General features: G+C 42.7%; 1 protein-coding gene across 1 annotated transcript in view; it reads left to right on the forward strand.

The window, feature by feature from the left end:
* The first annotated feature begins 6166 nt into the window (after nucleotides 1-6166).
* LOC126267934 (epithelial discoidin domain-containing receptor 1-like) overlaps nucleotides 6167-26029 on the forward strand; it is a 439627-nt gene continuing 419764 nt past the window's right edge. The window contains exon 1 of the mRNA XM_049973245.1: nucleotides 6167-6395. The gene's annotated coding sequence lies outside the window, so the exon portion shown is untranslated. The remainder of the gene's footprint in view (nucleotides 6396-26029) is intronic.

The raw sequence follows: 26029 nt of genomic DNA on the forward strand, positions 1-26029 counted from the left end.
ACTTATAAAAATTTCTGCTAGCAATCCGGAAAGATATGAGCCCATTGCGAGACCATCTGTTTGTTGGTAGATTTTATTGTTAAATTTAAAGTAATTGTGTGAAAGTGTGAATTCAAGCAGGTCCATTAGTTCATTAATGTGAGTTGAAGGGATTTTTTGTGTCTATGTAGGTTGGCATTAATTATCTGTAGTGTGGGATTTATTGGCACAGAGCAATATAGATTTTGTATGTCAAATGAGGCAAGTGTGGCTCCATCAGGTACTTGTATGTTTTTGATATATTGTGTAAATTCTGTTGTGTTTTTAAGTGTTGTCTCATTATTGAATGTGTATGCTTGTTTGAGAATTCTGAATAGTATTTTATTGAGGTTGAATGTTGGGCTGTTCCTACAGTTCACTGTGGGCCTGATGGGGATCCCGTTATTGTGGATCTTTGGTTCTGACCTAAGGCAAGGTGCTTGTGGGCTCATTGTTACAATGTTTCTTGCTTCTTTGATGGTAAGTAGAAAGTTAATGTTGTTTGAAATGTGTTTAATCTCCTTTTGTATTCTGGCTGTTGGATTTTAAATGTATTTCAGTTATGTTGCTGGTTTGGAAGAAGTCTAAAGTTTTTTCTGTGTATGTTGTTCTGTACATTAGAATAAAGAACAACAGAGATCAGTTTGAAATTTATCGGAAGCCTACCACAACACATACCACAATCCACAACTCCTCTTGCCACACCGCAGCACACAAAATGGCAGCATTCCGGTACATGATTAATAGAGCTATCCAAATACCACTCTCAGAAGATAAATGCGATCAAGAAATTGAAATAATAAAACAAACAGCTATTGAAAATGGTTATAACAGCTCCATAGTAGACACCGTAAAACACTCAATAATGGCAAAGGAATCACGACACAAAAAACAAAAAGAAAATAACATCTTCCATACAATCCAATTTCTGGGTAACATTTCATACCAGATTGCCAATGTCTTCAAACGGAAAGGCATAAGCATATCCTTTACAACAGAAAACAAGATTTGACAGAAGTTACCCCACAACATCGGCACACGAAACCCACTTCATCACACAGGTGTGTACAAAATTGCATGTTAAGACTGTGACTGCTTCTACATAGGCCAGACGGGCAGATAATTTGATATTAGGTCCAAGGAACACATGGCAGCACTAAAAAACAAAAAATATCATACATCAGCAATAGCTACCCAGCTGCATGAAACAAAACACCATGTAACAACACAGGTGTTAGCATCCTACACATCCTACAAAAGGGCAGAAAACTAGACATCCTTGAAACACTCCAAATATACAAACATCAAATGAAACAACGAGAATCCACCTTAAATGACAAAAATGACAATATTTACAATAGTATCATCGCCGTTTTCAGTAACTGCCTACACTCTTAAAAATGCACACACACACACACACACACACACACACACACACACACACACACACACTTTATCTACCTCTCCTTCTGCCTCCTGCCTCCAACCCCTCACTTCACATCTGTTTATTAATCCCAATCAAAGAGTGTAATGTATGTATGACTTTGCTGTTGTAGCCAATATGATCATTGTAATTTAAGTCTGTAACATTTCACCTAATTGTTATCAACAAGTATGAAGTTTAAACCATTTTAACATTTCACCTGATTGTATAAACGAGTATGAATGTTTAGCGGTTTTAACTTGTCAGAATTGGATTTATATACCAACTGAAGTACACACACATACATTTGACACCTCAAAACAAACACCGCCAAATGCTTAAAGCAATTATTCTGTAATAATGTTACGATGTATACTCTTTGCACTTTGCGATTATGTCTTCTTTTCTGATATACGATCCTTACACCCAGCTGATTTCTGACGCCATATTTGTTTACAAATGTGGCAGTATACATGTGATGTGTTACGACATCAAAAGGAACCTGTGACCACTGAAAGTACTGTAGTTTACTTATTTAATGTTTACCATTAGATATCAGTTTAATTTTTTTGTCAAAAGTAATCCTAAACCATATTCTGAAATAGTGTCTTGTTTCTCCACTAGGCACTGTCACAAGTTCCTCCAAAAATCGTAACACAACATACACACAAATATAATACTTACTAATGTAAATCCACCCGATGATGGAGGTTTAAACCTTCGAAATGCGTCGTGGAAATAAATTAAACGGTGACTGGCAACAGTGAACTGGTTGAGTACATATTGCCTACCCGTCTGTGTAACACTGCGTATTTAACGTCGATTTCGGAACGGTGGGATACGTCGTATGTCACCAGCCTCCCCCCTGCCCCCCCCCCCCCCCCCCCCTCCTCCCGGATAGTCTCCGCGGCTGGTTAGCGACAACGGTCGAGGGTCTTTGTGTCGGGCGGCCTAGATGTGACTTTTAGGCGGTTTCTCACATCCCACACCGAGAGAGGTGGCGCAGTGGTTAGCACACTGGACTCGCATTCGGGAGGACGACGGTTCAATCCCGCGTCCGGTCGTCCTGATTTAGGTTTTCCGTGATTCCCTAAAGTCGCTTCAGGCAAATTCCAGGATGGTAACTTTGAAAGGACAAGGCCGACTTCCTCCCTCATCCTTCCCTAATCCAGTGAGACCGATGACCTCGCTGTTTGGTCTCTTCCACCAAAACAACCAACCAACCAACCCACATCCCACTCGGTGAATACCGGAATGGTACACAAGTATGATCCGCAAGCGTTCTGAAAACTTACACTATCTTCCACACGCGTTGCACTACAGGCAGACGACTGATCAGAAATGTTCTGAAAATATTCGCTTTAAGTTCGCCAGCAGGTTGTGTCACGCCAGCTTTGAACTCGCCGCCCCCTTGTGCATCAAGACCAGAATCGTGATTCTCTGCTGTGGGCCAGACGTTACGTGAGTCTGTTATCGGGTACAAGAGGACTCGATTCACTCAGAAAGCAGAGCGAGTACACGAGTCTGGAATCGTAACCTCAAACGCGCAGCATTCCTGCCGTATGCGCAACCTTTTGAAAGAAATTTACGCCTTTAAACTGTAAATTACTATTCATTTCCTCCACACAATCATTATTTCGGTTTTATAGCGGTTCTCAAGTGCTAGTTCAAATCTCTCAAAATGTCCGACCTCTCAGACTGACAGAAGCAGGTTATATACCGATATAATAACTGATCGGTAAGCAGTGAGTATAGTTCTGTTTATTTTATTCATGGCTGTCAATCAGGAGCTGTGAGGTACGTTTGAAGAAACAGAACTAATCACTCGTCAGCTGCTCAAAGTTTTATTAAATTAACCTTTAGACTAGTTTCGGCGAATTAATTTGCCATCCTCAGATCATACAATTAAGCTTATATTGGAAAGAATTCGTCAAGCAAACTCTGGACGATGGAGTTTTAATGAAGGACTCCATCGTCCAGGATTTGCCTGACGATAGCTTCCCGACGTAAGCTTAATTGTACGCTCTTCTGAGGATGGCAAATTAATTTGCCGAAACTAGTCAAGAGGTTAATTTAATAAAAGTTTGAGCAGCTCACGACTGAATAGTTCTGTTCATAAAAATGTTCTGTTTATACATGGATTTGTGTAGATAAAGCTTTTCGAAGACTGCTGTAAATTTATTTTAATATTTAATATCTGTTCAGAGGGTGGTAACGTTATAATTTCGAGACGTTACCGAGTCTGTAACGAACAATATCAGACAACATGACATGAGGATGAAGTGCGATCTTTAAATGCAGATGAATTACTAAAATGCATTACAAAAACGAATGATAAGCTACAGTACTCGGTGACAGCCAGTATCCGCTAGTTCCCATGACCAAATGAACACAGAAATTGCGCGGTTTCTTGTCGCAGTAACGTCGCTCTGTGCCCAGCTTTCGCCTGACACAGCCCATATGTTTCCTCATGGTGGAGTGGAATGGACGAGAATACCACCATTTCGTTTGCGTTGGACAAAATTTTTGTCTTTGCGTCTGTATCTTGGGCTCCTCCTCTAATGGAACACATTCATAGTTCTCTACTTTGTATCAAATAATTTTCGTCTTACACTTTCCACAGCCCCACAAAACACAGCTTTGTTAAACGACATGTGATCCCTACATTCGGCCATTTCGACTTGCCAGTGCTACTTTTTAGCAGCAAGATCGTGCCCTCATCTTCCGTACTGTTAGTAAGATACAAGTAGAATGAAGCGGTCAATACGCTGGTATGAAACTTCCTGCCAGATTAAAACTGCGTGCCGGACCGAGACTCGAACTCGGGACCTTTGCCTTTCGCGGGCAAGTGCTCTACCGGCTGAGCTACCCAAGCACGACCCACGCCCCGTCCTCACGGCTTTAATGCCGCCAGTACCTCGTCTCCTACCTTCCAAACTTTGTATCAGGAGTGCTAGTTCTGGAAGGTTCGTAGGAGAGCTTCTGTGAAGTTTGGAAGGTAGGAGACGAGGTACTGGCCGAATTAAGGCCGTGAGGACTGGGCGTGAGTCGTTCTTGGGTAGCTCAGATGGTAGAGCACTTGCCCGCGAAAGGCAAAGGTCTCGAGTTCGAGTCTCGGTCCGGCACACAGTTTTAATGTGCCAGGAAATTTCAAGATACGAGTAGCTTTACAGTTCTGCGTGTTCAGCAAGAGAGACCGAATGGACGAGTAGGAAGAGATTCGAGCACCAACGTTCTCAGACTCTTCATATTCACAGAATTGTACAGTGAGCGGAGGAATCCCGTTAGCACTGACGTAACGGCGGCGCGTTGATTTGTGAAGTATGCAACCCGCAATAGCTGGCTCGTACTGGCTCGGTTTCCGATCTCTAACGCAAAAACTGGAATGCGGCCATTCGTCGCTGTGGGGTTACGGGCTGGCGATAGCAAAGGCATGCGGACATCCCTTACACCGAAAGTTCCTGGCAGAGTAAAACTGTGTGCCGGACCGAGACTCGAACTCGGGACCTTTACCTTTCGCGGGCAAGAGCTCTACCATCTGAGCTACCCGACTTCGAGTCTCGGTGCGGCGCACAGTTTTTGTAGTGTTGGCAACACCGTGTTACTAGGGGACGCCGAAAAGTACGCGTTTCAGGAGGGAAGGACTATACTGACGTGAGGTCTGGAACATGACAAGGAATGAGAATTCAGAAAGCGGACTTAGCTAGTTTGATACTTAACTTTAATCCATTAATGATGAACGTCGCTCTTGAAAGTACATGATTCACAATATCAATATCAATGGTAACTGAATATGGCGCCTTGCTAGGTCGTAGCAAATGACGTAGCTCAAGGCTATGCTAAACTGTCGTCTCTGCAAATGAGAGCGTATGTAAACAGTGAACCATCGCTAGCAAAATGGGCTGTACCACTGGGGCCAGTGATAGGGAGTCTCTAGACTAGACCTGCCGTGTGGCGGCGCTCGGTCTGCAATCCTGATAGTGGCGACACGCGGGTCCGACGTATACTAACGGACCGCGGCTGATTTAAAGGCTGCCACCTAGTAAGTATGGTGTCTGGCGGTGACACCACAGTTTTAATCTGCCAGGAAGTTTCACATCAGCGCACAGTGCGCTGCAGAGTGAAAATCTCATTCTGGATCTCTTAAACCAATCACACCAAATCCGATAGTAACCACGCCGACTCTGTTCCGTTGCGGGATAAAGGCACTGGAAAAAGAAAAAGACCACTGAACATGGGCCTCACAGTAGATCGGAGCTATGGGGCACAGGCGAGGTACAAATGGCCTCGCATACACATCGGGAAAAGACCGTAGAAAGGAAACATTGCAGACAGACTCTCGCTTGACGAGAATCGTTCGTGCACCATTTTCGGCTGATACGGCAAAGGATGGAGAGACACAGTGGTAGGCAAAGTACCCTCTGCCACACTGCACGAGGTACCTTGCGGATTTTAGACGATCTATAGCCACCTTGCTCCCGTAGCAGCCAGCATCCGAAATCGGATAGTACGGTAAGAGCGGCCGAGTTGTCAGCGGCAGGCGTGCGACTCGGCAGCCGAAACACTTGCCGTTGCCGCGGGCCGGCAGGTGCGGTGCCGGGGGTTGCGGGGCGGGCGCCGCCAGGCGGCAGCACCGGCCGGGGCGCGCGCCGCGGGCCCGCGAGACGAGGGAGGCTGGCCGGCTGGCGCGGCTGCGCGGCGCGGCTCTCCAGTGCTCCACGGACCTCCGTGCAGTGCGGACGTGAGCGCAGCAGGTGCGCGGGGGCCGGGTGGAACCTACAGCAGCAGCGGCAGTGGCTGGCGCAGAGCCGGCGAGCCGAGGCGAGGCGCAGCGCAGCGCAGCGCCCGGGACAGGACACGACCCGGCCAGACGCGCGAGTCCAGCGAGACGTCGGCGCTGACAGCGCAGCCGCTACTGCGACACACCGCTGCGCCAGCTCTGACCCCAGCCACGGTACGTCAGCGCCGCCGCCCCCTCCTCTGCACTCCGAGTCCCCGCCGAAACCCAAACCGTCCACTTAGTTCTCTGTACCCATCAAACTGGCACAGTGCATCATCTCCTTACAGCGAGACGTACCCACGAGTCTCCCCATATGTCACGTACCTGTGAAGGTCCCTAATGCCTCACCACCGTTCCGCACGGATGTAAGCACAGAAAGCGCCAGAAGAGTGCTGTTTTAGTACCTGAGCGCAAAGCTGACAACAACCTTTCATTCGAGACGTTCTCTGCTACACTCTCAGTTGTCCCATGGCTGCCTGTTTGAAGCTTATTATGTGAACGTTATTTAATTAACAAACATCATTTTCCGTGATATCCTTTTCTGTTGAGACAGACAGGCATTTCAAGTTCTTTCCGCAACGCGGCTCTCCATTACAAAATTTCGGCTCACTATACAACGCAAAGAAATTCACAATTCAAAATGCCAATTTCTTCGCGGGTGTATAACTTTCAAGATCAATGTTTTCAGCCCATCATACTAGAAGACGTCTGCAGAGGCGAGGTAATCATTACTAGGACGTTGACGTGCGTGAATTTGCTTACGACACTTCATCCTACTAACCTTTTCCCTTCAGTAGGCACAGTTTTCAAAAACTGTTGGAGATACGTAGTCAGTATGCTAACTTACAATTAGAAAAGTTTAAAATCATCACGTTGAAGTTTAACAAAATAGCCAAATAAAGCTGGCAAGCGACGTTAACCTTATTTGAATGGAACGTATTTTTTATCGAAATGGCAACATTTCGTAGAATGTCCTCCATTCAAGAAAACGTACGCTAATGTTTGATTGTTGAAGTAGATACAATGTCTTACGGTATCTGAAACATGGCGCTGAACTCAAAGAATTTATAGGTACAAGACGTAGAACACCTAAATGATACAAAGTCACACTTTTCGTATTGGAATACCGGTGTCACAGATTGAGTTATTACGCATCAGAACGAATAAGAATTGCTTGTTTGCTCTTTCAAGTCGCTACACTCAGATTGCCGAGTATAAAGCTGTATTCGTGAGCCATGGCTACGCCCAAGCCTACTGACTAGTGCGTATAAAGGTTACTATTTTACGTTATAGGTACGTCACTGCTCCAGAACAGTTCTCGTTGCCCGCATAGCGGATGCTAGTCCAACAGCTTCAGTTCTGAGTTAAATAGATATCAAAATGTTCATTAAGTTTGGCACTCTCTGTGCAACCAGCCGTCACAAACGTGCCGACCTGGACTCAGCAGACGGACTGGCAACTTCCTCAGTAACACTCCAACCGCAAAATGGTTCGTCAAAATTGTTGAGACACGTGTATCGTTCCAGTTAATTATAACATCTTCTATTCAAACTGGACGCTGGTAAGTAAATGCAGACCTGAAATCGAAACGTGGAACGTACTGTCGTCCGTGGAGGGCTAAGCTCACGAACTGTCCAATTGCGGCAGGACCTTACACCTTACAGCGAAATGGCTACATTCGTATAATCATAAATGGCGACGTACACGTTTCTGACACGTTCAGTGCTTCAACGCAGTTAAATTAGTTAGAAAAGACCCTTTACGTACGTTCATCAATGGGAATCCCCATCAAAACATGAGCAGTCAGCCTAAGTCGGAACCTGGTGTCCCGCCTGCTTTGACCAACGGAGTTGACCATAATCGGTAGGGTTATTTACTGCGGCACGCTTAAAGAGCGTTCGGGTACCATACATCACGTTCGTCATTATCGGCTTGCTTAACGACTATAATCAGCTCTTTCCGAATAATAGGGGGAGAGCGCGTGACAACGGCTTTGTTGTTAAACAGTCCATCATTCATGTCAACAGGTGATCATTTCTTATAACGTTCTGTACCCAAGTCAGGCTCTCACGTACACATGTATCTGCTCACCTACGTGGACCTTACTCCCACATATTGGAAACAAAACGCTGCCCAATTATTTCAAGTCTCGAGAGTCACCTAAATGAATTTATTCTTAGGACACAATAGTTAAAAAGGTTTTATAAGGCGAGCATGTTTTTAATAATGCTATGCACTCCCTCAGTCTACTAATAAACTTGTCTTCAGATTCTGTGAATTATCCTTTTTCAAGGATAATAAGAAAGATAAGGAATTAAAGCTTTGTAAGATTTCTGCGGACATTAGACAAAGAGAACCTGTCAGGTTATTGGAGTACTGAAGAAAGAAACGGCTCAGATTTCTCAGGGAACCATGCCCTTGTTCACATCAGTTGCTTTAAGCTATACAAAAAACGTTAAGATGGGGCAGGCATTTTCACGAGACGATTAACATATCACTTTTAGTAGCCACACATTGGAGAGAATGAATGGTCTTCTACAATTAACAACCCGATTGTTAACTCGCAACAATTTATAGATTATGCGTTAACATATTTAAGACTGAAACGAATCATTGCTTTTTTCTTCATGAGCATTTTGACTGACTTGAAGTCGTACGCCACGAATTCTTCTCCCGTGTTAAGCTTCTCATCTCAGAGTAGCACTTGGAAGCTACATCCTGAATTGTTCACTGTATGTTCGGTTTACCTCTACAGTTCCCTCTAGTGTTACATCGATTCATATTTTGAATTTTTTATTCACAGAATTTGTTGAGTCACAGTAATTTTCGATCTCTTAATTTATTTGTGTGTAATTCTTTTTCACAGACAACACTGGAGCTTAGTTTCTTGTTGGTGTGGTCACGTGAGACAACATTATTTTAGAAAATGGCTCCTCGCTTCCACGTGTAGTGTAGTAGCACCTGCCAGTTGTGGTGATATTGTTTAACGAAAGGGTTTTCCGCTCCCCGCTTTAGAAAGAAGTTGGAACCAGTAATTTTTAAGTTTTTGCCTTTGGACATTTGCCAACGACACCACATAGACTTCTGTTACTTTCTTCGATGGATTAAAATGTTTTGATCGACATTTTACAGGACCGAATTCCTGTACATCTTTATATTCCCTTTATTCACTTTAAACATAAACACCAATAGAAAAAAGAGAAGATGATAGTATGATTTTCTCATTTAAGTCACTGTTGTTGTTGAGGTCTTCAGTCCTGAGACTGGTTTGGTGCAGCTCTCCATGCTACTCTATCCTGTGCAAGCTTCTTCATCTCCCAGCACCTCCTGCAACCTACATCCTTCTGAATCTGTTTAGTGTATTCATCTCTTTGTCTCCCTCTACGTTTTTTACCCTCCAATACTAAATTGGCGATCCCTCGATGTCTCAGAACATGTCCTACCAACCGATCCCTTCTCCTAGTCAAGTTGTGCCACAACCTCCTCTTCTCCCCAATTCTACGCAGTACCTCCTCATTAGTTATGTCATCAACCCATCTAATCTTCAGCATTCTTCTGTAACACCACATTTCGAAAGCTTTTATTCTCTTCCTGTCCAAACTATTTATCGTCCACGTTTCACTTCCATACATGGCTACACTCCATACAAATACTTTCAGAAACGACTTCCTGACACTTAAATCTATACTCGATTTCAACAAATTCCTCTTCTTCAGAAACGCATCCTTGCCATTGCCAGTCTACATTTTATATCCTCTCTACTTCGACCGTCATCAGTTATTTTGCTCCCCAAATAGCAAAACTGCTTTACTACTTAAGTGTCTCATTTCCTAATCTAATTCCCTCAGCATCACCCGACTTAATTCGACTACATTCCATTATCCTCGTTTTGCTTTTGTTGATGTTCATCTTATAAACTCCTTTGAAGACACTGTCCATTCCGTTCAAATGCTCTTCCAAGTCCTTTGCTGTCTCTGACAGAATTACAATGTCATCGGCGAACCTCAGTACCCACTACGAACTTTTCGTTTGTTTTCTTTATTGCTTGCTCAATATACAGATTGAATAGCATCAGGGAGAGGCTACAACCCTGTCTCACTCCCTTCCCAACCACTGCTTCCCTTTCATGTACCTCGACTCTTATAACTGCCATCTGGTTTCTGTACAAATTGTAAATAGCGATTCGCTCTCTGTATTTTACCCCTGCCACCTTCATAACTTGAGAGTATTCCAATCAACAATGTCCAAAGCTTTCTCTACGTCTAAAAATGCTAGAAACATAGGTTTCCCTTTCCTTAGTCTTTCTTCTAAGGTAAGTCGTAGGGTCAGTATTGCCTCACGTGTTCCAACATTTCTACGGAATCCAAACTGATCTTCCCCAAGGTCGGCTTCTATCAGTTTTTCCATTCGTCTGTAAAGAATACGTGGTAGTATTTTGCAGCTGTGACTTACTAAACTGATAGTTCGGTAATTTTCACATGTGTCAACACCTGCTTTCTTTGGGATTGGGATTATTATATTCTTCTTCAAGCCAGAAGGTATTTCACCTGTCTCATACATCTTGCACACCAGATGGTGTTTTGTCAGGACTGGCTCTCCCAAGGTTCTCAGTAGTTCTAATGGAATGTTGTCTACACCGGGGGCCTTGTTTCGACTCAGGTCTTTCAGTGCTCTGTCAAACTCTTCACGCAATATCATATCTCCCATTTCATCTTCATCTACATTCTCTTCCATTTCCATAATATTGTCCTCAAGTACATCGCCCTTGTATAGACCCTCTATATACTCCTGCCATCTTTCTGCTTTCCCTCCCTTTGCTTGGAACTGGGTTTCCGTCTGCACTATTGATATTCATACAGGTGGCTCTCTTTTCTCCAAAGGTCACTTTAATTTTCCTGTAGGCAGTATCTATCTTACCCCTAGTGAGATAAGCCTCTACATCCTTACATTTGTCCTCTAGCCATCCCTGCTTAGCCATTTTGCACTTCCTGTCGATCTCATTTTTGAGACGTTTGTATTCCTTTTTGCCTGCTTCATTTACTGCATTTTTATATTTTCTCCTTTCATCAATTAAATTCAATATTTCTTCTGTTACCCAAGGATTTCTACTAGCCCTCATCTTTTTAGCTATTTGATCCTCCGCTGCCTTCACTATTTCATCCCTCAAAGCTACCCATTCTTCTTCTACTGTATTTCTTTTTCCCATTCCTGTCAATTGTTCCCTTAGCCTCTCAATGAAACTCTGTACAACCTCTGGTTCTTTCAGTTTATCCAGGTCCCATCTCCTTAAATTCCTACCTTTTTGCAGTTTCTTCAGTTTTAATCGACAGGTCATAACCAATAGATTGTGGTCAAAGTCCACATCTGCCCCTGGAAATGTCTTACAATTTAAAACCTGGTTCCTAAATCTCTATCTTACCATTATATAATATATCTGATACCTTTCAGTATCTCCAGGGTTCGTCCATGTATACAACCTTCTTTTATGATTCTTAAACCAAGTATTAGCTATAAGTAAGTTATGCTCTGCGCAAAATTCTACCAGGCGGCTTCCTCTTTCATTTCGTAGCCCCAATCCATATTCACCTACTATATTTCCTTCTCTCCCTTTTCCTAGTGATGAATTCCAGTCACCCATGACTATTAAATTTTCGTCTCCCTTCACTACCTGAATATTTTCTTTTATCTCATCATACATTTCATCAATTTCTTCATCATCTGCAGAGCTAGTTTGCATATAAACTTGTACTACTGTAGTAGGCATGGACTTTGTGTCTATCTTGGCCACAATAATGCGTTCACTATGCTGTTTGTAGTAGCTGACCCACACTCCTATTTTTTATTCATTATTAAACCACTCCTGCATTACCCCTATTTGATTTTGTATTTATAACCCTGTATTCACCTGACCAAAAGTCTTGTTCCTCCTGCCACCGAACTTCACTAATTCCCACTATATCTAACTTTAACCTATCCATTTCCCTTTTTAAATTTTCTAACCTACCTGCCCGACTAAGGGATCTGACATTCCACGCTCCGATCCGTAGAACGCCAGTTTTCTTTCTCCTGATAACGACGTCCTCCTGAGTAGTCCCCGCCCGGAGATCCGAATGGGGGACTATTTTACCTCCGGAATATTTTACGCAAGAGGACGCCATCATCATTTAATCATACAGTAAAGTTGCATGCCCTCAGGAAAAATTACGGCCGTAGTTTCCCCTTGCTTTCAGCCGTTCGCAGTACCAACACAGCAAGGCAGTTTTGGTTATTGTTTCAAGGCCAGATCAGTCAATCATCCAGACTGTTGCCCCTGCAACTACTGAAAAGGCTGCTGCCCCTCTTCAGGAACCACACGTTTGTCTGGCCTATCAACAGATACCCCTCCGTTGTGGTTGCACATACGGTACGTCTATCTGTATCGCTGAGGCACGCAAGCCTCCCCACCAACGGCAAGGACCATGGTTCATGGGGGAATGATGATGATGATGATGATGATGATGATGACTAATCGTGAACACAAGCATGTACGAACATTTCCATGAAATTTATAAATGAAAACACGAAGCTTAAAATAAAATGCACGATATGACAGAGCAACACTTCCATGCAGGCTTCAGCAAACTTCGCCGTGTTAGAAGAGATACTGGACCTCTATTAAAGACCAGCGAACGGTAAACTGCGCCACGGATGTTCTAAAAGATGATAATGCGTCGTGCAGAGCGCCTACAAATGTGGTAGGGAAAACAGCTTTGGCATCGACTTCCGTCAAAACCACGAAACATATTTACTAGATTGGAGGATCCGAGTTGGGCACTTACAGCGATTGAAAAATAAGTTTTTCCGCCATCGTTTAAGACGCCTTTTACATTAATTGCTAAGTCCGGTGCGCCGTTGGTTCCACATTAACCTTAAAGTAGCGACTGAATGCGTACGTTAATGATAATGGGGGGAGGGCAATTTTCAAGAGGACGAGATCATTCTCACAGAGGTCTCGTTCATAACACAGTAGGGTATTAGCTATGAGATTAACCCAACATGTAGCAATCTAACGTGGTACTCCCGTTGTCTATAAAGCTGAGATCTGCTTGAATGGCGTGCTGTACATACGTTTTTCATAATGTCGTCGCTGATTTCTTTTCCAGGAGTCCCACAAAGAGACTTACAAAACAGATTTCCAGGAGGGGGGAGGGGAAACAGTTTGATAGATTCGAATTTTTCTCCACAATGGAACGTTGTATCACCTCACGTTAAAGCCGTAGACCGCTTTCTAGAAACCATCATCTCAACGTTAGATGATGAGCGACAAAAAAAGGCACAAACTTTATCTCTTATGAGTCACTGCAAACACACACACACACACACACACACGCACACACACACACACACACACACACACACACACAAAGCGAGACAATGTCACTGAGGATGTCTCCTTCGAAATTTAATTGTTCTGCAGGCCTTGTTTTAGTGTATCATTACGTAGATGTTAAAAGTATGAGGACCTGAACTGGCTTAAATTACGTACTCTCCGCTCCAGTTACAGATAACGTGAAACAGGTGAGGAACGTGGAAAAGGAACAAAGAACGTGACGCAGTCGGCACGTGCTTCTGCATTATTCCTGGAAGATTTGCAGCTAACTGTAAATTATATTAGTTCGTGCGTCAGCAAAACAACAAAACTGGAAACAACCACGACTGGTGTTTGCAGTGAGAGAGAAAGCAGTGTGCGTACATCGGTCGATACCCAGCGTAGTTCAGTTGTAGCGCGTAGTTTCAGGTTTTGATACTGAATTCTTTTCACAAATTGCGCTTAAGAAGGGAAGTATTTCTCTCCGTTACGTGAACATACTTTTTCATTTGTCTATCTAGTTAAGTTTGAAGTGTACTCCACTTAGTTTTGTTATGCCTTGCCATCATTTTCAATTGATATCTGCGGAATGAGTGTCCACGCCACATCGCGCCAACAGCTTCAGTATTATTTTCACAGGATTTACTATTTGTGTACCAAGTGTAAAGTATTCCAGTGCCAATGTACCTGCTAGAAACGGATTGCAGCATTTAAAGTAAGAAGTTGTTGTTGGAAAATAATGGCAGCGTACTGTTCGGGGTAACGTAACATCTGCTACTTCTCCAACAACTGTCTACGAGCGCGTACTCAAAACTAGTGTCTCCGAGTTTCTTATGTGCAAACTCTTACAGCGTTTTAAATAAAACAAACGTTATTAACATTCGTCTTTACTCAATGTCTACGTATTAAACATATATCTACATATTTGTGTATCGCTATAGTCACCACTGCGAAGAACACATTTCTGCCAGCGGGACACCAGTTTGTTGATACCGTCATTGTAGGAGGTTTGACTTGGTTGGAGGAACCGAAATCTGTGTTTGCACCTCTACCTCTCATTTGTAGACTGTGATGGTGGAATATTACTAACTGCCTTTGTTCAAAACTGCTGCTTTACCTCTACGAACCATTGTATGCAAAGACACTTAAGTTTCCTTTGAGCTCTCGACAGATAACGACTGACATCGCAGGAAGTAACGAATAACACAGATATGCACAATGACACTGTTGCCAACATTTGTTCAAGAACTTCTGAAGTGCTGAGTTTCTTATCTCGCAGTAAGAAATGGGTCATGTTCTGAAGTAAACAAGCAAACATACGTGATTGCACTTTTCGTCGCCAATAATTTCGTGTGCAGCTTGCTGACGTACATCTTTATTTCCGTATTAACCGTCATAAATTATTTCATACACAGACACACTGTGCCCAATGTTTGTCCCTAAACTTATGAGAGGCACTGTAGTTACGTAACACATCGCCATGTTAAGAGTAAAGATGTAGAATGTTAAGACAATTTGTTCTATTTCAGAAGCTTTAAGAGTTTTCAACTAAAAAATTCGGAGGCATTACTTTTCAGCACGCTCTCGTGTCTTATGTTTCTTTGGTAACTATATAGAGTACGAAATTGGCACTTATTCATCTCCTGTACACGCCGCACTTCTGTACAGACCATTTATCGCACAGTCGCCATATTGATCGTCATTTGTTCTGTGAGATAAAAACCTACTGCTGATATCACCGCCGTTGGCTAGATCTAGGTCTAGATCTTTTCTGATACTAGTACTGTCTGCAGCCAACTCGAGAAAATAATCCAACAGATTTTTCTGGAATAAATGATGACTAACTGAAACCCAGAGAATATTTCTTAAAATTTACGCAACGTCCCAATGCAACCTGTATTATGATTTCTGCAATGTTCTTTAATTTAGAGAAAGAACGGAGCTTGTGGTATAAGGTACAGAGCAAATGCTAAAATTTTATAAGGGTTATGTTTAAGTCTTTCCTGAAAGTATTTCACTGGCGATTAGCCTTACATGGAAATGAAACATGGACAGGAAGCAGTATAGACAAGAGGGGAATACGAGTTCATGAAATGTGAAGCTATAGAAAAATTTCAAATAGTAGACTGGTAGACAGGGTAACGAATGAGAGGTACTGAATATAAGTTTATGTCAGTACGTGACAGAAAGAAGTGACCGGTTGATTGGACACTTACTGTGCCATCGAGCAACAGTTAAGCAGATAGTGCAAGAAGGACCAAGGCCTGCCTGCTACAGGTAGGTGCATGTGGATGTACGTTCCGGCACTTCTGCAGAGGCTTGGATAGAACAGAGAAGCGTTTAATTTCTTCAGTCTGAAGACCAAAACGACATCGCAAGGAAATATGTCTGAACGATATACGGTGTTTAAGAAAATTTTGAAATAATCGACATGAAGCTACAACGAAAAATAGATCTAGAGCTCGTACACTTTAAATTAAATGACGGAATTAAATGCATGGTATATTCGAAATACGTAAGAGCAGGCTTGGACATGAATTTCCATGGCTAATAAATTATTGGGGATGATTTTCCTGGTTAAATGAGCGTATCGAATCTGGACTCTCAGGCGCACTTAGATCCGAAATAAATGAAGATAGTTATATTTCCTCGATGAGAGACTTCCCAGATTATTAAGTGACATTGTTTACCAAAGAGGACTTATTCCTGAATAGAGTGATGCGCGATATCCACGTCATGAGATACAAGAAACCCGTCGTTTCTCAGTTTGACATGAATATAAAACGGTCTTGAAGTAGAAATCTCCTCACCTACTGTGTCTTTAACTGACGGGGAAGAAAGGGTATTGCATCATTAGTAACGAACCGGTAGATACAAGTAGAATATTTTCTGTCACGAAACATGTGCATTTCTGCATTCTGTCGTTTTGTGATAAGCTCGTACTGGCAACATCAAGTCTTGTCATCCGTGATGCAATTTTTCCACGAAAGAGTTGTCCACGTTTTGTATTTCAATCGCGGCAGGCATCAGGCGTCGTTATTTTTGTTCGTGAATTAAGGTGTGTGGGACAAACGTTGCACATACTTTTCTCTTATTCAAAAAATTCTAGATAAAGGTGTTGGTTCAAATGGTTCAAATGTCTCTGAGCACTATGGGACTCAACTTCTGAGGTCATCAGTCCCCTAGAACTTAGTACTACTTAAACCTAACGAACCTAAGCACATCACACACATCCATGCCCGAGGCAGGATTCGGTCTCGCGGTTCCAGACTGTAGCGCCTAGAACGGCACGGCCAGTACGGCCGGTAGAGAAGGTGTTGAGCACTTGATTTAGAGCCGTTGCTCCATCAAGATTTGTGCACAATAACTTGTCACACTACGGCCGCACGTCCTCCAGTTAACAAACACTGCCTACTCGCAAGTGAGTGGTCGAATGCGCATGTGTTGTTCTTTGTTGTTCGTTCAGGTTGTTGCCGTAGATACTTCGCTGACGTCGGATACGTCAGGAACAAGATCCGTCTCGGCAGTGTATGTCTGATCAGCTGCACGGACCGATTCAACCCTAACTGAAATAACCAAAAGTGGAGTTGCGTCCGAAACATCACTATTGTCAACTCACAAAGTTGGTGCATTACGGAGAGTAATTACTACTAAAGGCTCGCCAGAAACAAACGATCTTCTGATAAACAACTGACAGATAAGTCAATCTTGACTACGACAACATGGTCGGTGTTGACATTACGATTCAACTTTCTCCGTGGTCGCAACAAATCGATCAGGGCAAATTTCCAGTTGCTGGTTTAAGTAAAGTGAAAACTACTGTTACTTCTCCAGTTCTTACCGAATTGGACATTCGTTACAGCACTCACCTCGTCCACCAGGTCTCTACCTTCGCCCTGACAACATGTTATCTGCAACTGATAATAGAACGACGTATTTTCTCTTCTCCTGAAGTACAACGGCCGACCTCCTGTGATTTCTTCTTTACATCAACGTGGCTTCAAGAGCCACGGGACGATAATATAGCTTCCGTCTCTAAGCGCCTTTTATATTTGATACACTAATAGAACGTGACAGCAATCTTTATCACCTGCCGATCATACATTGGCCACCTTCAGAATCTAAACTACATTTGACGTACTAAGTACCCTGAACATGCTTTGTCTTATGCGTATCCCTACACCGCAGAGAAAAGTTCTTCCTTGGACATACAGTGAAGACACACTCCTGTGTTAGCAACAGCCAGGTAGATATTGCGACTTCTTCATTGGGTCCAAATCACCTATGTAATCAAGCGGAGTCTGCTGTCTTCGAGGCTGATGAAAAGATTTTACAAAAATAACAGCTTTTCTTTTGATGATGATGATGAAGTTCCATACAGGAACGTAGGGACCGATGCAGGACACCCGTAGCGCCGACTAAGCAAGGTCATGATTTGCCTTTGCGTTCCTTCGACCGTAATGGGGATGAATGATGATAAAGACAACACAACAACATCCAGTCATCTTGAGGCGGGTAAAATCACTGAGCGCTCCGGGAATCGAACCCGGAACCCCGTGCGCGGGAAGCGAGAACGCTACCGCAATACCACGAGCTGCGGACAGCTTTCCTTTTACTCTAGATAAAACAGTCTTGGTTGCAAATTGTTTCATCTTTGCCTCATACTACCACCCCCCTCCCCCCCCCCCCCCCCCACCCATCCACCGGTTTTTAATGTACGCATCATAATATTATTTCACGCCTTTACGTTAATCTGAAGATCCACAACAAGTACGAAACGTGAAATTGTCATTAAATGGATAAAACAATTTGCAATCAAGACTGTTATTTCCAGAAATTCATAACCAGTTGCTGTTTCAAGCGCCCAGCATGGAATGCAACCAGTTTTAGCTTTTATTTTCAAGAGAGTACCATTGTCCCCACATGGATCAACGGAATTACCTAAACACTAAGAAAAATCTCGGGAAATTACCGACAGTCCCTATGACATAGTTCTACGTAACCAGTATTCTTTATTTTATTTTATTTCTTAGTAGTGTGGATACAGCACCTGCATCGTTAAATGGCCATGACATTCCATGCCAGACAAGAAATCTGGTGGTCCACTTTCCAGTTGCACGAAGAAACGTGTGACAATATTTCGATATCAGAGATGATAATAGAACTTTAACTGCGGTTCACCATCACTAGTTTCTCCACCGGAGTCATTACAGAACCATGTGAACAAATTGTAGAGTGACGACGTATGTTTACGTAAGAGTCCCTTGGCCGGGATTCTACGACATTAGCCGCAATAACCAGAGTTCGTCGATTCCACAACATTGTCAGGCTCATATTATGCGAATGGGTTCGCCACGTTTTTCGCCTGGCATCAAGGAGAGCGGTAATTGTGTGAGCATGACATCTTGCAACACTGCTGTATCGCCTCACTTTTCTGTGAGCCTTAATATTACTTCTTGTTTTCATAGATGAATGAACTTACCAGTTGGTTTTCTATGTTTACGTCTACGCTCTGTGAACCATTGTGGAGTGCATGGCAGAGGGTACGTTCCACTGTACCACTTTTTAAAGCACTTTTCCGTCCTATTCACGTATGGAGCGCGGATGAATGACTGATTGTCTGAATACCTCTGTGTGCGTAGTAATTATTCTAATCTTATACTCACGATATCTGGGCGAAACGTACGAGGTTGTAATATGTTCTTACAGTCATCATTTAAAGCCGGTTCTTGGAACTTTGTTACCAGACTTTGTCGGGACAGTTTACATCTGTCTTCAAGAATCTGCCAGTTCAGTTCCTTCGGTATCTCTGACACTCACCCATAGATTAAACAAACCTGCGACCATTTATGCTGCCTTCTGTGTGAGTCCCACACACTTCAGCAGTATGCTAGGATGAACCGCACGAGTGATTTTTAGCACTCTCATTTGTAGACTGATTGCATTTCTCTAGTATTCTGCCAGTAAACGGAAGTCTGATACCTGCTTTACCCACGACTGGGGCTATGCGATTGTTCCATTTCATATCCCTACTGCTACAGCCATGTATTTGTATGAGATTCCCTGTTTCAACTGTGACGCACTGATATTATATTCGAAGGATACTACGTAAAGCGTTTCGTGAAGTGCACAGTTTTATATTTTTGACAGTTTAAAGCTAATTGCCGATCTTTGCACCTCTTTGATATTTTAGCACTGTACGAATATTTTTACAGCTTCTTTCAGACAGTTCTTCATTATAGACAACAGCATCATCTGCAAAAAATCTGAGGTTACTATTAGTATTATCCGCAAGGTCATTGACATACAACGTGAGCAGTAAGGGTCCCAACACACTTCCCTCGGGCACATCTGACCATGACTCTCCTTCCGAGATGCTGTGCCCTCCCTTCCAAGAAGTCCTCAGTGTAGTCACAAATTTGCTCTGAAACACCATACGATAGCGCTTTTGATAAAAAGGGTAGGTGTGGTACTAAGTCAAATGCTTGCTGGAAATCGGGAAATACTGTATTTCCGTGACGACCTTGATCCTTGGCTTTCAGGATTTCATGTGAAGAAAGTGCGAATTGGGTTTCATATCAGCGATTATTTCGAAATCCATGCTGGCTGGCTTGGAAGAGGTCATTCCACTGGAGATATTATGCTGGAGCTCAGAATATGTCCTAAGATCCTACAAGAAACGGGTGTCAAGGATATTGGACGTCGTTTCGTGGATCATTTCTGCAGTCCTTTTTGTAGACAGATGTGAACTGTGCTTTCTGCCAGGTACTGGGGACAGTCTTTTGTTCGAGGGATCTACGATGGATTATAGTTTAAAACAGAGGGGCTAACTTAGCCGAAAATTGTACGTAGAGTATTTGTGTGCCATTAAATCAAAACACACATTTATCTCCCATTCGTAGATTTGTGTACAGTTCGAGAAAATCTCATAGAGAGATAGCATATCGAATTCTTGACGGTGTTTCGTCTGTTGGATGGGGACATCAACCTCAGAGGCCCAAGTTGGTATTCGAGAGGAGCGGGCTACGTGACACCATCGGCGTTCACCCTCCCTTTCTCTCTTACCATCACCAACAAACTTTAGCCGTAACTCTACCCAGTTACATGAAAAGATCACAAACATTAAGAGGACTCTAAAATTCGAGAAAGAAAGGTGCTGTTGTGTGCGAGGAAGGAAAATATTTCCTATGATTCACTTACGTATTTAATCTGGCAACTATGGACCGTTCAGGCTGTATGTTATATCTAATAACATTCCCTGAGCGAATAAACCTTACAGTGTGTATGGTACATGAGCAATATATAACAATAACAATCTAAACATTCATGGTGGTGTCTGTTTGTACTATATCGTGTCTCCCTACCACTTTCGCGCAACGACGCTCTGAGCGTGTTTTTTAGGGAATTAACTAGTTTGAACCTGGGACCTGTCACTGGTAAGACGCCAGACCACACATGACATGTAGAATTCAGAAGACTTCAGTGAGACTAGCGATGATATAACCAAATACTGAATGATCTCAGCGTCAGCTCCACTGCACTCCCTGTAAAAGAATCTTAATACTAACTAAATTTAGTGGAAAGGGTTGAAGGCTTTCCTATTTTTAGTTAGCTGGTAAAATAACGTCGAAAAAGCAGTTAAGTTTACCATTGGAAATTTTATTCTACTCACAAAACATCGTTTATAAATTGCACTATTGATAAAAGGAAATGTTTTAATACAGGATGGTAGAAACCAACTGTGTTCAACAAAAATGTGAACGAATATTCCCTGAATGGGTTTCCAAGTTCTACAATCTATCGAAGGATGACCTTTGCCGTATCACATCTATAATCTCGGTTTAATTTAAGTTTCACAAAAGAGAAAACTATCAAAATGGTCTACAGTGACCCTCAATTATCTTTAATTACTTATCTGATGTGGCTTCTCAATAACTATATAAAAGAAAAATCATCGCGTTCCAGATCTGTTCTTCAAGTGGCAAATGTGAACACCATGAGTTTTAATTAACGATCGACACTAGTATTACGCAAAAAGGGGGTGTAACAGATGAGACTTCTGCAGTTCTGAGTGAAGCTTTATGCGCTCAAAAATGCGGCATCGCGTGCGTTCATTACCTTGTCGGTGTTTAAGCAGCGTCATGGCGGCAGCGGCCGGCGCAGCAGCCATCCAGCTCGCCGTCTCGGAACCAACTCTCCTAACTTCTCCTTACTACAATTTACCGAAGTTGGTTAAAAAAAACTATGTGGCTGTGTTTTCATTTGACCAATCAGGGTCTCAATATTAACCTTAAGCTCCGCCTACAAAAATTCTGTCTATCCAGTGAGAAACGTTATACTTTTCGTGGTGAGGCAATGTTTTTAAAGTTTGCAACGTAACAGAGACGCTAAAAAGTCTCACGCTAAAACCTGCAGCTGGTGTGGTCCTTTTAGCGTTATCGTAAGATCTATACTGTTCTTCTGGAGGGCTCTAGCTTTTAACATGGGCTGGGGGGTGGTCCTTGACGTAACAGAGACGCGAAAAAGCCTTACGCTAAAACGTGCGCGTGGTGTGGTCTTAGCGGTAGGCTGCCGACGTGGGTGACCAGGCCGTCCGTTATCATAGGGCCTTGTAGCTTAACACGGTTCTGCTCTCGGCTTCTGTCCTCGTTTCTCCCCTCGGAACTGCGTCTGTCTCACAGTGGGAAGGTAAGACATGCATTTAGGCATTCTTGTGTTAGTCTGTGGTATTCCATTTGCTCACTCGTTACTCGTATTACTTTGGTTAATTTAATGTCGCGATTTATTCGGAGCTACTTGACATACTAGTGGATTTGCTTATCATGTCAGAGTTTTCATTGAAGGTTTTGGATTTGCCTGACACATAACAAGGCAGGCACAGTGCTTCTCTCTTTAAACATTCCGAGTTGGCTTTATCGCGAACTACGAGAATTTTTACCAAGCCATTGACTCTAAAACTGAGGTTGAAGAGCTTTTACAAATATCAGATCATGTTGTCTAACATTCTGTAACCCGTGAGTTGTCCGTCTGTCTTAACTAGCAATTGAGGAAAGGCTGTTTTGTGGCGAGTGAGGTAGTAAAAGGGTTCCTCCGACTATACTGCGAACCGGTTTTTGAAAAAGGGGAGGCCGGCTATAGCTTAACCTCCCGGCGACGATGAGGACATTGGTGACGGAGCACGTGTCCAAATTAGAGGAGAAGAGCGACTTCGTAAATGTGGCTGTGTGGCAGTTGGTTCATAGTCTCTGTGAGCGCCTCGTTGGCATACACTAGAATATATGCTGTGGACCAACGCTAAGAAAGGATACGAAACTATGCTTGGGTGAATTTAGACAACCAGGCTGCACCGTATACCTACTTTAGGCGTGATCAGAATAATGTAAGAGAGAATGGGGCGCCTGTAGAAGCAGGAAGTCTTTTTCCTGGATTCATTAGCGAACAGAATACGGTAAAGGATGGCTAATACTGACACAGGCTCCCTTCATCATACATTGAACAGTGGTTTCCAAAGTACCGTGTAGTTAAACATGTAGAAATATTGGACAAACTCACACGTTCAGATAGCACAGTTACTGCCAAAGCAGTTATTAACACAGCTTTCCGAAATGCCTTCACAAGAGAAGACTAAGTAAATATTCCAGAATTCGAATCGAAAACAGCTGCCAACATGAGTAACGTAGAAGTAATATCCTCGGATTAGTGAAGCAACTTAATTCACTTAATAAAAGAAAGTCTTCTGGTCCAGACTGTATACCAATTAGGTTCCTTTCTGAGTATGCTGATGTAATAGCTCCACACTTAACAACCATATACAACCGTTCGCACGACAAAGAATCCGTACCCAAAGACTGGAATGTTGCGCCAGGTCACACCAATATTCAAGAAAGGCAGTAGGAGTAATCCACTTAATTACAGGCCCATACCATTGACGTCGATATGCAGCAGGATTTTGGAACATATATCGTGTTCGAACATTATGAATTACCTAAACGGTCTATTGACGCACAGTCAACAGTGATTCAGAAAACATCGTTCTTGTGAAACACAACTAACTTTTTACTCGCACGGCGTGTTGAGTGCTATTGACAAGCGATTTCAAATTGATTCCGTATTTCTGAATATCTTTTGACCCTGTACCACACAAGCGGCTTGTAGTGAAATTGCATGCTTATGGAATATAGTCTCACTTATGTGACTGGATTCGTGAGTTCCTCTTAGGGGCGTCACAATTCGTAGTAATTGACGGAAACTCATCGAGTAAAACTGAAATGATTTCTGGCGTTCCCCAAGGTAGTGTTACAAGCCCTTTGCTGCTTCGTACCTATATAAACGATTTGGAAAACAATCTGAGCAGCCGCCTTAGCTTGTTTGCATATGACGCTGTCGTTTATCGACTAGTAATGTCATCAGGTGATCAAAACAAATTGGAGAATGATTTAGAAAAGGTATATGTATCGTACGAAAATTGGCAGTTGACCTTAACGAAATGTGTTACGTCATCCCCATGAGTGCTAAAAGTAGTGCTTTAAACTTCGGTTACACGATAAATCAGTCAAATGTAAAGACCGTAAATTCAACTAAATACCTGTTGTTGTTGTTGCGGTCTTTAGCCTTGAGACTGATTTGATGTAGGTCTCCATGCTACTCTATCCTGTGCAAGCTTCTTCATCTCCCAGTACCTACTGCAACCTACATCCTTCTGAATCTGCTCTGTGTATTCATCTCTTGGTCTCCCTCTACGATTTTTACCCTCCACGCTGCCCTCCAATACCAAATAGGTGATCCCTTGATACCTCAGAACATGTCCTACCAACCGATCCCTTCTTCTAGTCAAGTTGTGCCACAACCTCCTCTTCTCCCCAATTCTACGCAGTACCTCCTCATTAGTTATGTGATCAACCCATCTAATCTTCAGCATTCTTCTGTAGAACCACTTTTCGAAAGCTTCTATTCTCTTCTTGTCCGAACTATTTATCGTCCATGTTTCACTTCATACATGGCTACACTCCATACAAATACGTTCAGAAATGACTTCCTGACACTTAAACCTATAATCGATGTTCACAAATTTCTCTTCTTCAGAATCGCTTTCCTTGCCATTGCCAGTCTACATTTTATATCCTCTCTACTTCGACCATCATCAGTTATTTTGCTCCCCAAATAGCAAAACTGCTTTACTACTTTACGTGTCTCATTTCCTAATCTAATCTATGTTCATCTTATATCCTCCTATCAAGACACTGTCCATTCCATTCAACTGCTCTTCCAAGTCCTTTGCTGTCTCTGACAGAATTACGATGTCATCATTTCTTCTCCGTGGATTTTAATACCTACTCCGAATTTTTCTTTTGTTTCCTTTACTGATTGCTCAATATACAGATTGAATAACATCAGGGAGAGACTACAACCCTGTCTCACTCCCTTCCCAACCACTGCTTCCCTTTCATGTACCTCGACTCTTATAACTGCCATCTGGTTTCTGTACAAATTGTAAATAGCCTTTCGCTCCCTGTATTGTACCCCTGCTACCTTTAGAATTTGAAAGAGAGTATTCCAGTCAACATTTTCAAAAGCTTTCTTTCAGTCTACAAATGCTAGAAACGTAGGTTTGCCTTTCCTTAATCTTTCTTCTAAGATAAGTCGTAGGGTCAGTATTGCCTCACGTGTTCCAGCGTTTCTCCGGAATCCAAACTGATCTTCCCCGAGGTCGGCTTCTACCAGTTTTTCCATTCGTCTGTAAAGAATTCGTGTTAGCATTTTGCAGCTGTGGCTTATTAAACTGATTGTTCGGTAATTTTCACATCTGTCAACACCTGCTTTCTTTGAGATTGGAATTATTATATTCTTCTTGACGTCTGAGGGTATTTCGCCTGTTTCATACATCTTGCTCACCAGTTGGTAGAGTTTTGTCAGGACTGGCTCTCCCAAGGCCGTCAGTAGTTCCAATGGAATGTTGTCTACTCCGGGGGCCTTGTTTCGACTCAGGTCTTTCAGTGCTCTGTCAAACTCTTCACCCAATATCGTATCTCCCATTTCATCTTCATCTACATTCTCTTCCATTTCCATAATATTGTCCTCAAGTACATCGTCCTTGTATAGACCCTCTATATACTCCTTCAACCTTTCTGCTTTCTCTTCTTTGCTGAGAACTGGGTTTCCATCTGAGCTCTTTATGTTCATACAAGTGGTTCTCTTTTCTCCAAAGGTCTCTTTAATTTTCCTGTAGGCAGTATCTATCTTACCCCTAGTGAGATAAGCCTCTACATCCTTACATTTGTCCTCTAGCCATCCCTGCTTAGCCATTTTGCACTTCCTGTCGATCTCATTTTTGAGACGTTTGTATTCCTTTTTGCCTGCTTCATTTACTGCATTTTTATATTTTCTCCTTTCATCAATTAAATTCAATATTTCTTCTGTTATTCAAGGATTTCTACTAGCCCTCGTCTTTTTACCTACTTGA

The sequence above is a fragment of the Schistocerca gregaria genome, chromosome 4, assembly GCF_023897955.1.
Source record: "Schistocerca gregaria isolate iqSchGreg1 chromosome 4, iqSchGreg1.2, whole genome shotgun sequence".
Classification (NCBI taxonomy): Eukaryota; Metazoa; Arthropoda; class Insecta; order Orthoptera; family Acrididae; genus Schistocerca; species Schistocerca gregaria.